This window comes from Scyliorhinus canicula, chromosome 6 (assembly GCF_902713615.1).
Source record: "Scyliorhinus canicula chromosome 6, sScyCan1.1, whole genome shotgun sequence".
NCBI classification, from domain to species: Eukaryota; Metazoa; Chordata; class Chondrichthyes; order Carcharhiniformes; family Scyliorhinidae; genus Scyliorhinus; species Scyliorhinus canicula.
In genome coordinates, this window is record NC_052151.1 from 71,934,430 (window position 1) to 71,948,424 (window position 13,995).

Genomic DNA, 13,995 nt, shown 5'->3' on the forward strand with positions numbered 1-13,995 from the left:
GAGGGCAACCATCATCTTGACCACCACCGGGATAGCATGTCCTCCCCCCGTTCAACATGGTGCCAGGTGTGCCATGACGTGGCATATATGTGCGACGGTCTCCCTACTCATCTGGAGTCTCCTCCTACATGCCCTGTCCGGCAGGTCCTCGAAGGACATGCGGTGACGGTAAACCCGCGGCCTCATGGGGCATCTCCGGCGCCTTGGCATCACCACCTGCTCCTCCTCCTCCCCCTGTGCCCCATCAAGATCAGTATCCTCGTCCTGTGCATCCCCAACGATGTGGTGGTCATTGTCCCCCTCCACCTCCTCCTGAACCTGTCGGATGGGCGGGCCTGCAGCCTGAGCGAGTGGCACGGGGCCCTCTGCAGCTAGTTCCTCTGCTGCAGCTGCCGCAGCTGCTCTGTGCCGCCTGTGTCGACGCTGCCAAAGGGCCACCTGCAGGGCAGCAGCTCCTGTCATGGCGGCAAACATCACTGGCTGGTGCCCAAACATTATGATCCGCAGGAGTGGGGTGGGGGGGGATACAACATGTTTAACGATGGCACATTGACACCTCGACAGCCATGGGATACATGTGTGCCCCGGTTGGCTGGTGTTGCTACAGACACACAGGCACCCTGACCCCTGCCCACAGTATCCGTCCACCGCCCAGTTTTGCCCGTCCCTCCTAATTGCGCCACCGTGGGCTGGCCATGCCCTCACGGGGGCTGGTTATGTGTGTCGCCTTGACCCTCCCCAGAGATGGTCTCCGTCAGCTTGGTGTTGCGGCACCTTGTGGAGGGGGGCTGGGCGCACCCAAGGTCAAGGCGTGTGGCCGCGCGGGATGGCGGCGCCAATGGCCTTTGCCAATGGCATGACCTCAACTTGCTGATGTGGCTTCGCCACCGCCCTGCCGTGGCAGGCCGGCTCGGCGACATAGCATGTCGCTCCGGCGGAAAACCCTCCTCCCCCGCGCCCCCGGAACATGGAGGCTCCCTGCCCCAAACCCCTCCTACCCCCCGAACACGGCTGCACCTTTCCTCCCCCCCACCCCCCCACCCCCCACCCCGAACATGGCTGCTCTAATTCTAGCCTCTTGTTCATCCCCCATGTTAATTGTGGTTTCAGTTGCTGGCATGGCTTCAATTGTTTAGATTCTAAGCTCTGAATTGCGTTCCTTCAACCTCCCAGCATCTGCCCCCTCCTTTAAAATGCTCCTCAAAATCTAGCTTTTTAACCAAAATTCAGATTACCTATCCTAATATTTCTTGATGTGATTTGGTGCCAAATATTGTTTTATAATATTCACTGAAGTGCCTGGGGCTGTTTTACTATGTTGAAAGCACTATCTAGATGCAAGTTGTTTTAGTTGGTGTAGAAAACATCCAAATTTCAAAAATAAATTCCTAATTCAGAAAAAATAAGTCTTAGTGTTAACATAATCCAAATACCAAAATATGTATATAGAATTGTACATGAATATGCAATAAAATTTGTATTTTGTTTCCATTATTTTTATTTGACACTTATTACATTGGGTGCTTGGGTGGCACAGTAGCACAGTAGGTAGCACTGTTGCTTTACAGCTCCAGGGTCCCAGGTTTGATTCCCAGCTTGGGTCACTGTCCGTGTGGAGTCTGCATTTTCAGGAGCTGGTTTAGCACAGTGTGCTAAACAGCTGGCTTTTAATGCAGAACAAGGCCAGCAGTGCGTGTTCAATTCCCCGTACCGGTCTCCCCGAACAGTCGGTGGAATGTGGTGACTAGGGGCTTTTCACAATAACTTCATTGAAGCCTACTTGTGATAATAAGCAATTATTATTATTATTCTCCCCTTGTCTGCGTGGATTTCCTCCGGGTGCTCTGGTTTCCTCCCACAAGTTTCGAAAGACGTGCTGTTAGATGAATTGGACATTCTGAATTCTCCCTCTGTGTAGCCAAACAGATGCCGGAATGTGGCGACTAGGGGATATTCACATCAACTTCATTGCAGTGTTAATGTAAGCCTAGCTGTGACAATAAAGATTATTATTATTTGGCAGAAAAATGGAGCAGAGATTGTAGCTACATTGTATGAAGACAGGGCTGTCAAAATGAAAATGAGTGTCAGAGTCCACGACCAGAACCAATAAAAATTGAAAACAAAATATACATAGCCACAGAGTAAATAAGCATATTAATTGTGGGAAAACATCCATTTGGTTCTAACTGAATAAGGCCAGTTGGATATCGTATAATTGCTCCTCCAATGCAAAAAGGAAACAGGTACAATGCAATATATTTTTCTGAAATATTTTGCTGAGAAATTTAATAGCTGTCAGATTTATGACAAACCTTCTTTCAAGCAATACATTGTCATTTGCAGTATGTTTCCTTTCAATTGTTCCTGTGTGACTTTAAAAAAAAACCTGCACAGTACAAAAGAAAGAAAACAATATTTGAGTGTCTTGTTCTGATATGGACTCACAAAGCATTTGACTGATTTCTAATTCCTCCCAACTGGCACAATTTGAATCCATCAGTTGTAAGACTGTCATGTCTGCACACTCTTATTTATATTACAGACATGGTTAAACCAGTCATAGGAATGCTTTGAAAGACTCTAGCATGATATGTGTGGGTGACCACAGTATTTCTAAGCTCTTGATGTTGATGGGTTTATTCGTTGCTTCCCCGAGGCACTGTGGACAAGATATGGAAAAACACTGTGCCACACAGACTTGAGCAGCAACCAGTGACATTTGCCGACTGTCAAAACTTGTCCTGTTGACATCTGGGCTAATTAGAGTCAAATTCTAATTTATGAAAGTTGCCTAATGCAATTCAAATGAGCCTGTGGCAAAAAAGTGACAAACAAGAGTGTTGCATTTCAGAAGGGGCCCCAAGAACGATGTGCAGTGAGTTCTGGCATGAAGTTCCAGGAAAGCCAGGTAGATTGATCGTTCCAATAGGAATTTCAACATTTTCGAGTGCATGCGTCATTAAAATTAAAAATATTTGGGTGCAGGCAAATGTTAAAATCTGCATTTGGGCAAGTTTAGCGAGATGTTGCTTGGTGGCTGCAACATTGAGAAACATCCTGTTATTCGACAGCAATTTGCTGGGGTTTTTGGTCACTGGGTGTTTCTTCCTGCAGAGGTCACACTTTAGTTGATTTTTTGCTGGTGAGCTGATCTTGCCAATAGGAACAGCTGTGTGCAGAAAGGGAGCCATTTTGATCGGCAGCTCCGATCCCCCCCCCCCCCCCCCCACACACACACACACACACTTTATTCAGGCCTTCCACCCGTTAAATCGACCCCCCTACCTCATTCTCCTCTTGTTGAGCCCCCTGGGGACTCCTCCTCCTCCCCTTCTTCCAATTGGCAAGGGCCCCCCAGGCCTGACCCCTTGCAGTGCCAACCTCTCCATGGCCAGATCTCGCCATGCAGAGCGAGTTGGGTGACTCGCGATCGGCACAGCACCCGGTCTGGGGCCCGATTTGCGGCTATCACAAGATTCACCCGTTGTGTTCGGATCCACGCCGGGGCTGCTGAATCATACCCAATTATAAAGGTTGCTCTCTTATATATCTTTTAGTGTGCATGTTTTAATTCACGTACATTCGTCAGCCCTGTTCTGCTGTTATATTCAGCTGTTGTGATATGTGACACGCATCTTTAAGGGGCAATATTATAAATTGCTGTCAATCACTGCCACCTCAATGGGATATGATGTAGTAATCCCATGGCTTGTAGTCAGTCAGCATGCAGCTGTAATGGAGATCAGATGTACTATACTTAGCTCCAAGTAAAAATCCAAGTTAATCTTATCTTCAAATAAACAACCAAATTATTGTTTCACCAATCATTCTGCATGTTTAACTACCTTTTCTCCAAACAAAAGAAGAATACAGCATGGTGGCAGAGTGATATCATGGCATTTGAAGATTTGAATGATCAGAATACAAGCATCAACCCCTTCACATCCAGCGGTGAAAAGAGATGGTGTAAAAGTAAAACAAACGTCAAGCCTTGCCGTGCATAAGGATCCTGCTGCTCTCTCGGGATTTTACACGCACCTTCATTTTGGGATTGCACCTTGCTCCAGGCAGCAGGCACCAAGTCCCATTCGGGTCGTTCGATTATGGGGGAACTTAAATAATAGAAGTCTATCAGTAAAGTTTAAGCAGAAACATAAATTAAACAACAGAGTCTCGAGGGTCTCACTGTTATCAAACCTTACAGACAGGAGAGGCCATTATAGCTGCTTCTGAGGAAGTTAAAATACTGCAGGCTGAGCTAAGAAGAAGAGTCCATCCATTGATAGCCAGAAGAAGCCTTGTAAAAATATATTTTGTACTGTTATCTTTCACCTGCAGCCAATTCCCTGCCAAAATAACTGCTTTGTGGGTGAAGTTTAGAGATAAACTACAAAACATCAGACTGCTTAATACCATTGCAACCAAGCAGTAACTTCTGATCAGCTAACACAGTGGCCACTGAAGGTACTGCAATACAGAGCAAAATTAACTGAAAGAGTGCAAGGAAAGTTGAACAACTGCCAATGTTCCAGGTGACATAAAATTCCTACACAAAGCTAAAAGATGACCACAAAATTTCCAATACTCAATGGAAAAGCAATGCATACCCTATGTGAATTCACATTGTTCCAATAACACATCAATCTCTATTATCTGGGCCTAAATTATAATACAACAGTTAAACAAGCACTAAAATTAAAATAGCTATAAACAATGAAGGCCTTCATAGACTCAACACATCAGGCCTATCCAATGGCCATCCTAAAAATGCAGACAGAATATGGGCACCACTTAAAGATCAGTTGTCAGTGAAGCTGCACTTCAGAATATACCATCTAGAATTCAAGATCACGATTCCCTGGCCTCGTTACGCTCTCGCCCGAGCGAAATTAGGCCAACAATTAGCGGGAGAGGCCAAAAATAAGAACTGTGCCAGGTGCCAAACAGTTTGCGATGTAACTGGCAGACTCCCATAGGTGGAAGCGAGATCTCGCCAAAGCGTGGCAAGAAACCAATTATCACCAATTAAGTCCTATTTCCATACAATTAACTGGAGCCACCCTAGATTCAGGGATATTCATCGGCCTCCCCAGCAAGTGGTCACACTCGCGTCCATAGTACTCCTTTTAAAAAGGTGAATCTGGCGGAAGAGCTTCTGTGGGGAGTCGAGGAGGTGAGTAGCCATCTTTGCTCCCAGGCAAAGAGCCCGGGGGCGCTGGGTTTTCCACCATGATGCTCGGCTGCTTGGTAAGGATTGGAGAACCCTCCGCGGGGGGGGGGGACCGCCATGGGAGGGTGGGGTGGAGATGCTTCGGGGGCAACTGGGGGGGGCAACCATGTGAGGCACAACCATGCCAACTCCTGGAATGTGTGCACCCGTTCGGGAGCAACCCTTGTCCCTGTCCGTCTGCCCCACTGACCACCTATAACCCCCACCGACTGTCGAGGCCTTTGGCCGTGCAGCTGCAGGCTATTGATAATAGGGAATTGGCAAACGTGGTTAAGTGAGCACTTCACACAACCAAGTGGATTTATGTGGGTGGGAAGGCCATGTCGCATGTGTGAGTTGTTGCCTAAGATCCCAATCAGACCGTGATACCTGGAAACTGTGCAGGAGGCAACGCCACACACGCAGCAGCCAACATCCGAACACCCAGGGAATGGAACACAGCTCCGGAGAAATGTCCACGGCCAGAGGGTTGGTAGGTGCTCCAGACAGGGGACCAGCACCCGGTCTAGGTGACGCATGAGCGGGTGTCCGGTGTACGGAATCTGGGTTCTGGTGAGGGGGATCCAGTCCAGCTGGGAGTGCATGGGCAGGTCGTTTCAGGTGGGGGGGCAAGGTTCAATGGGGGATTGGAGGGTCCCAGAGTGGGAGCCACCACTGTCTGTCAGTCTAACAATCTCTCCCAATGCCTCACAGATATTGAACACTATGGCAAGGACTTTGAACACAGAACTTGCTCTATGGTGCTGCAGCTAGGTCGGGTGGCCAGAAGCCAGAGACAGCGGCAGCAGCAGCATCTTCAGATCCTCAAGGCAGTGGCCCATGTGCCGGACCCCGGCCCAGTCCGTGAGGACCTGGCCGCCCATCAGGCCAGGGAGGGACCCAGAGGGGGAGTTCCGCAACGGCCCAGAGTGTACCGGCTTTGCTGGTCATTTGAACAGATGATGGACAGCATGTGCAGAAGAGACTTTGCCTCAACAAGGAGTTGGTGTGGCACCTGTGCTATGTCCTCATGGACTTGGAACCACATGGAGGAGGTGGGTACCGGCTTCCGGAAGCCGTCAAGGTCATCGCAGCCATGAACTTTTACACCTCGGGACCATTCTAGGGCTCAAACGGGGAGCTGTAACGTATCTCGCAGCCCACAGGTGCATCCGACAGGTAATGGATGACCTGCAGATACCTACATCAACTTTGACGTAGACGAAGCCCAGCCAGATGCCTGGGCTGCAGGTTTCCCTGCCATCGCCGAGATGCCCCAGGTCCAAGTGGTAATGGACTGCACCCATGTTTTCCTACACTCGCCGGGTCATCTTGGGGTGCCCTACGTTAATAGGAAGGAGTTCCATTCAACATACAGCTCATTTGCGACCACCAGGTGAAGATAACAAACGTGTCTGTACACTTCTGGGGAGTGATGTACCATCAATTGGACTCGAGTCGTGAAGAAGTTCCATATATCAGGCATTAATCAACTAGTTGTGTGCCCGGCAGTCGACTTACAGAGAAAGGCCGCCTGCCGGTTCCTACGGGTTCTTATACCCCGCCTCTTAGGCGGGACATCTTGCCTCTCGGCCAATGGGTGAGCAGTCACATGACTAGCCTCAACCAATCAGCAGAGAGGCACATGACCGACCTGAGCCAACGGGCAGTGAGTGCTCTGCACCAATGGCAGATAGGTACCGTAAACCTCCTAGTCATACCACCACAGGGAGTGTGCGCAACAGGTACATCCTGGGGAAGTTGGTCATCCCCACTCTCTTCGAGGAGCACCCCAGGCTGGGGCTTGGGAGAGAAGGGGGTACCCGCTGAGGACCTGGCTAATGACACCAGTACTGAAGTCGGTGACTGAAGTACAATGAGGCTCTTGTAGCCACCCGGGCTGTGATTGAGCAGTGCATGGGGCTCCTCAAGATGCGGTTCTGATGTTGCGATGGAACCGTTGGTGCACTGCAGTACTCCCCTCGGAGGGTCGCCCACTTTGTGGAGGTCTGTGAGCCCTCCACAACCTCGAGCAACAGTGGGTTGACAAGCTGGAAGTTGGTGATGAGGAACATGTAGCCAGCTCCCAGGAGGAGGAGGATGACGAGGATGATGAGGCAGCGCTGGCTGAGCCCAGGGAGGAACCGGGGTAGCAGCCGGAGACTGCAGGACAGGTGTCAGCGACGATATCCAACAAACCTGGGAGGCCAGGGTGCTGGGACTGTGTCAGCACTGTCAGTGGGTCGCCATCGAGGGCACGAGATGGTAATAAACCGCAGAGATTGAAGCGACAGTGCTCCTCAATCTATGCCTTCGTCTGACCCCTGCCTGAATGCTAAGTGTTCGCTCACACCTATCACCTGCAGGCAATGTGTCCGGGGAGGGGGGTAGATGCCTGGAGAGGTGGGCCAAGGGTTCAGAGGTCAGTCCACATTGCGGAAGAAAGTGACAGAGGCATCATACTGGCTGTGAACATGATTGTTTATTGTGTGTAACAACGCCCCATTCTCCCGATGGTGCCAACCCCTCTCCTCCTCTCCCCACACCCCACCCCCTCACCACCAACCTACCCGCCCAAATACCCCCCCCCCCCCCCCCCCCCCCCGGTACCCTCAGTATCCCTTGACATGCTTTGCCCTCCTAGCTCAACCGCTAGGTCTAGGGGTGTGCCCAGGATGCACATGTGAGGTGGAGACAGTCAACTGCTTACCACATCTTGTGGCCTTCGATGCCCCTGGCAGGCGTCCTCTGGCGCTGTAGGGCCCCAGCTCACTTGGTGGCGGCACATCACACCCGCGCCGCCTTGTTCCGAGTGCTGGCTACGAGACGCAACCTCATCAGAGGGTGAAACTCGGGGGAGCTGGTGGCCACTGTCGCCACTCCATGGGACGGGTCCTGGTTGTCACTCAGTGCCCCCTCCTCCTGCTCAGTGCCCATAAGGCCCTGTAGTTCACAATGGGACGGAGGAGCAGCTGGTTTGAGCCCCGGCTGTTGCCGCATCATCTGGCTCTGCCAGCCCTGGCAGTTCACCGTGGTCTGCACCATTCTGTTGAGGCCCTCGGCAATGCTCCTCAGTGATGGCGACATGCTATGTAGCACCTTCAAAATGCCCATCTGCGATTGGACAAGCTCCTCAGAACCTCATCAAGGTCAGCCTGGTACTGTGTAACTCGCAGTGAGTCGGACATTCTGTCGAAAATGTCAGCCATGGCCGTCACCGACTGCACGATGCTTCGGACACCTTTACTAATGATGCCAATGTCGTAAACCAGGCTCTCCACTGCGGTCGCCACCCCAGCAGTGTTGGCCTTGGTGCCACATGTTGCCGGAGACACTTCCTGAGCCCGTAGCCTCTGGGACTCCTCCAAGCGACAATGGATCTGCTGGAGTTTCGCTGACATCTCCCTCTGAATATCATGAGTGCTCCCTATCATCTCCATCAGCTCCGGGTATAATTCTCCAATAGGCTCAGCATCAGGCTGGGACCCAACTGGGTCTTGGAATCCAATAGATCTCTGACTGCTTCTGGGGGAGGGGGCTTTTCCCCGGCCGCTGGAGGTGGGCAGGGCATACAGGGTGATGGCAAGGAATCCACGGCCGGAGGACCACTCAAGGGCGATGGTGGTGAGGTTCCACAGATTTCTGGATAAAGAGTGTGTTCTCCAGTGGGCTAAACGTACCAGGAGCTGCAAGTGGGACAATAGGATATTGCGTGTCTATCAGGACCTGAGTGTGAAGGTGGCCTTAAGGAGGGCAGGCTTCAGGCGGGAGAAGGAGATCCTGTTTAAGAGGAAAGTGAAATTTGGGCTCCTCTACCCAGCGGGCATCTGGGTCACCCATGAGGATCAGCACCACTATTTTGTATCGCCTGAAGAGGCGATCGACATTGCCAAGAAGAAGGGTCTGGCGCAGAACTGAGGATTTTTTCAGACTTAAGCGGCAGCGTCTTTCCCTTTTTTCTTTTTTGAACGATGTATATATGGTTTGATTGTTGTCCTTTAATAGATTAATTAATAGAAAGCAAAGAGTGGGGATTAATGGGTGTTTCTCTGGTTGGCAATCAGTAGCTAGTGGTGTCCCTCAGGGATCAGTGTTGGGCCCACAATTGTTCAGAATTTACATAGATGATTTGGAGTTGGGGACCAAAGGCAATGTGTCCACGTATGCAGACGACACTAAGATTAGTGGTAAAGCAAAAAGTGCAGAGGATACCGGAAGTCAGCAGAGGGATTTGGATAGTTTAAGTGAATGGGCTAGGGTCTGGGAGACGTCTTGTGTTTGGTAGAGGCTTTATCGACTGGGTCAGGCTGCTGTACCAGGCTCCGGAAGCTAGTGTAAGGACAAACAAGACGACCTTGGACTATTTTAGGCTGTACCGGGGGACGAGACAGGGATGTCCCCTCTCCCTGCTGCTGTTTTCGCTAGCCATAGTGCCGCTGGCAATTGCTCTGAGAGCTTCTAGGGGCTGGAAAGGGCTGGTTCGGGGGGACGTGGAGCATACGGTATCGTTGTATGCAGATGATTTACTCCGATATGTGGCGGATCCAGGGGCAGGGATGACGGAGATTATGATGACTCTGGAGGAAGTTTGACGATTGTCGGAAAACAAACTGAATATGATGAAGAGTGAGATGTATGTAGTCCAGGCAAGAGGCCAGGAGGGACGGCTGGGGGAGCTACTGTTCAGGTTAGTGAGGGACAGCTTTCGATATCTGGGGATACAAGTGGCGCATGACTGGGGCCGGTTACACAAGTTGGACTTGTCCCGACTGGTTGAGCAGATGAGGGGCGAGTTTCGGAGATGGGATGTGCTCCCTCTATCACTGGCGGGGAGGGAGCAGACGGTTAAGATGATGATATTGACGAGATTTTTGTTTGTGTTCCAATGTCTCCAGATTTTCATACCGTGGTCTTTTTTAACGAGGATCAACAAAATCATTTTTGGCTTTGTTTGGGCGGGTAAGTCCCCACGGGTGAAAAAGGTGATGCTCGAGAGGAATCGGGGGGAGGGGGAGCTTGCCCTGCCAAATTTGAGTAATTATTACTGGGTGACCAATATTCCGATGATAAGGAAATGGGTGGTGGGGACGGGGGTGGCTTGGGACCGGGTGAAAGCAACCTCATGCAGGGGCACCAGCTTAGGGGCGCTGATAACGGCACCATTGCCGTTCCCGCCTGTGGTGATCACAAGTTAACTAGATGCAATACAACTGAGCAAACACTAGAGGGGGCACGGGAGAGCCATATAAATAGACGGGGATAGGAAGTGAGGACACACTTCACAGAGGGCAGAACTTGGAGCAGGACACACACATGCCAGCTAGGAACACTGAAGGTAACCTTAGGAAACAGCTCTGAAGAGAGAACGAACTCACAATAAAGCATCTTCTCCACATTTGAGACTACGAGCTTTATTAAGACACGAGTAACAACACATGGTACCCAGGAGTGGCTTCAGACGCTTACTACAGGACAACTCAGTGGCAGACACAGAAAGAACAAAATGGCATGGAAATCTCCTACTGGACATTCGACTTGGGAAGGCATCGCTGATGGGAGGAAGTGCCTTGGATTCACACTTCAGCTGGACACGACTGGAAATGTAAAAAGTGTCTGGGAAAGGTTTAAACAATGGTTCGGTTACGGTATCATAGCATATGATGCAGCAGCAGCCTCAGACGAAATTAAAATAGCAATTCTCATCGAAGGACATGAAGCTACGAAAGTTTATAATGGATTTAAATACTCAAAAGGTGAAGACAGAAACAGCTTACAAACGGTACTAAACAAATTTGAAGAGTACTGTGAGAAATTTGAACAGCAAGGCATACTCAGAGTCCAAACTGCACAGAGACTGAGTGATGCAAAACTTAAAAAATCACGAAAAGAACAAGAAATCGCGAATGAAAAGTACAGATCAAAAAGAAGAAATAACACGAATTTATCACAAAGCCAAAACGCTGAAACCCAGTCCAGATCGAGAAGAGAAGGTAACTTACAACTTTTAGAAATCCAGTCCAGATGGGACAGAAAAATCGCTGAAATCCGCGAAAAAATGGCGTCGGAGCACATTTTGCAGTCTCCGGTAAGCAAAGAACTACAAATTGCGTCTGCGCATGCGCCGGAACCGGAAGCCGCGCATGCGCAGTTTAAAAAATATCGCGGTGCCGATCGTTATGCGCATGCGCAAGCCACGCATGCGCAGTCAAAAAAAGTTTTGGTCGCGGATCGTAATGCGCATGCGCAATGGAAACAAAACCGCACAGTGAAGGAGGAAGGGCGATTTGCGCATGCGCAATGCATTCCTGCGCGTGACGTCATGACGTCTGAGCATCCCGACCACGCCCACTTAAAAGGGAAATGCCCGAAAATTGAAAACAAGACACTTAAAGTGGTAAACACAAATTTTCTTGCCTCAGAACACAGAAAAACGCCTGAACTTAAACCAACAGTTAAAAACAACTTGCACAACACCCTGAAAAAAGCAGTCTGCACCACCCAAAGTGAAGAGAACAAAAAGAATTCCGAAACAACAAAAGATGATTTGTTTTTCGAAGATTACCTCTCAGACATGGCTGAGTCAGTCGGACATGCTTATCACAGCATCAGCGACACGGTCGCAAAGCACAACACGAACCAACTCGTGGTAGATGAATCCAACCAAGATGATTTGGTTTTCAAAGAATACTACTCAGACATGGCTGAGTCAGTCGGATATGCTTATCACAGCATCAGCGGCACGGTCGCAAAGTTCAACACGAATCAACTCGTGGTAGAAGAAGCCAACGAAGATGAAATGGGTTTCAAAGAATACTACTCAGACATGGAGGAGTTATTTGGACATGCTGATCACAGCATCAGCGACACCGTTGCAAAGCTCAACACGACTCTACTCATGGTAGATGAATCCAACACCAAGGTGCCATGGCAGCTCGTCGATACATTGGATGACAGCAATACCCTAGATGAAGACGACGCCACACAGAGAGCACAGGAAGACTCCACAGAGCGAGCGATGACAGGCTCCATAGTGCGAGTGATGAAAGACTCCAAAAGGGATGCAAGCAAACACTCCCTGGCGAACACCATGCATGAACAAGACCATGAAGGTAAACCCGCTGTATCTGAGCAACCGCAAGCAGACTATGAAAGTCTACCAAGCTCACAGGAACAAGAAGAAGACAACGTACATCTAACCACTGACACCATGCATGCACAAGACCATGAAGGTCAACCTGCCGTATCTGAGCAACCACAAGCAGACTATGAAAGTCTAACAAGCTCACATGAACAAGAAGAAGACAATGCACCTCTACCCACTGCATGCGAAGACAGTGACAAGGTGATCACACTCGACGTACAGGATCACAGTGAGACTGACAGTTCTCAGCTTGTCTGTACCGAAGCACAGAGCGAAAACAGTAACAAGGTGATCACACTCGACGTACAGGATCACAGCGAGACTGACAGTTCTCAGCTTGTCTGTACAGAAGCACAGAGTTGGGCCACCCAACAGTCCAGAGAGACGATGCCGAAAGAAAACATGCAGATTTTGACTCCAGAAGAGGAGCACCTGGAGTCCAGAGAGACAACGCCGAAAGAAACCATGCAGATTCTGACTCCAGAAGAGGAGCACCTGGAGTCCAGAGAGACCAAGCCAAAAGAAACCATGCAGATTCTGACTCCAGAAGAGGAGCACCTGGAGTCCAGTGAGACAACATCAACGGAAATCATGAAGATTTCAACTCCAGAAGCGGAGCACCAAGAGTCCGGAGACACCACGTCAACTGAAATCATGCAGATTTGGACTCCAGAAGAGGAGCGCCAGAAGTCCACAGACACCACGTCAATTGTATTCATGGAGGTTTTGACTCCAGAAGAGGAGCGCCAAGAATCCAGAGACACCGCGTCAAATGAAATCGAGAAGAATGTGACTCCGGAAGAGGAGCACCAAGAAAGCAAAGATGAGGAATCCAATTCTCCACAAATGATTGATGGCACCTGCACTGATGCAACATCAGATCATTCGCACCACTCTCGAGACGAAATGCTCAATGACTCAAATTATCCACTCGGGACACAAATAGAGTATAACAAGAAAACAAAAGTCAAAAGAAGCACAGCAGAAACGGGACAAACAACAGCAAGAACAAAAGCAACATGAAGCGCGACAAGACCAACAACAATAGCAAGAAGCACAGCAGAAACGAGAACGACAACAGAAAGAACAAAAGCAACATGAAGCGCGACAAGACAAACACCAAAGTCAGGCACAAAGATAGCGACAACACCAAAGACAGAAACGACAAAAACAGCAACACGAACGGCAACGAAAACAACAAAGTCAGGAACAACGACAGTGCCAACACCAAAGACAGAAACGACAAAAACAGCAACAAGTACGGCAACGAAAACAACAAAAACAGGAACGACAGAAACAACAGCAATGAAACAACGACTTGTACACAATGGTACTACTCGGCACATGAAGGACAATGCCACAGCACACTGCAAAACGATGACAAGACTACAAACATGTCATGGGATGACAACGAATCGCACAAACTCACGTCTGCTCCAGAACGAGCAAGCACAACAGCATCCAAGGCGGATGAGACAATAAATCAACACCACAAGCACAGAAAAAAGTCCATGCCAGTCAACATCAGTGAGGTGACCATGCAAACACCTCGGGATGATGCATTGGGTACTTAAAATAACAAGGAACACCAACAACATTCACAGCGGACTTGCAATATCAATATCACCACGTCATCAACAAC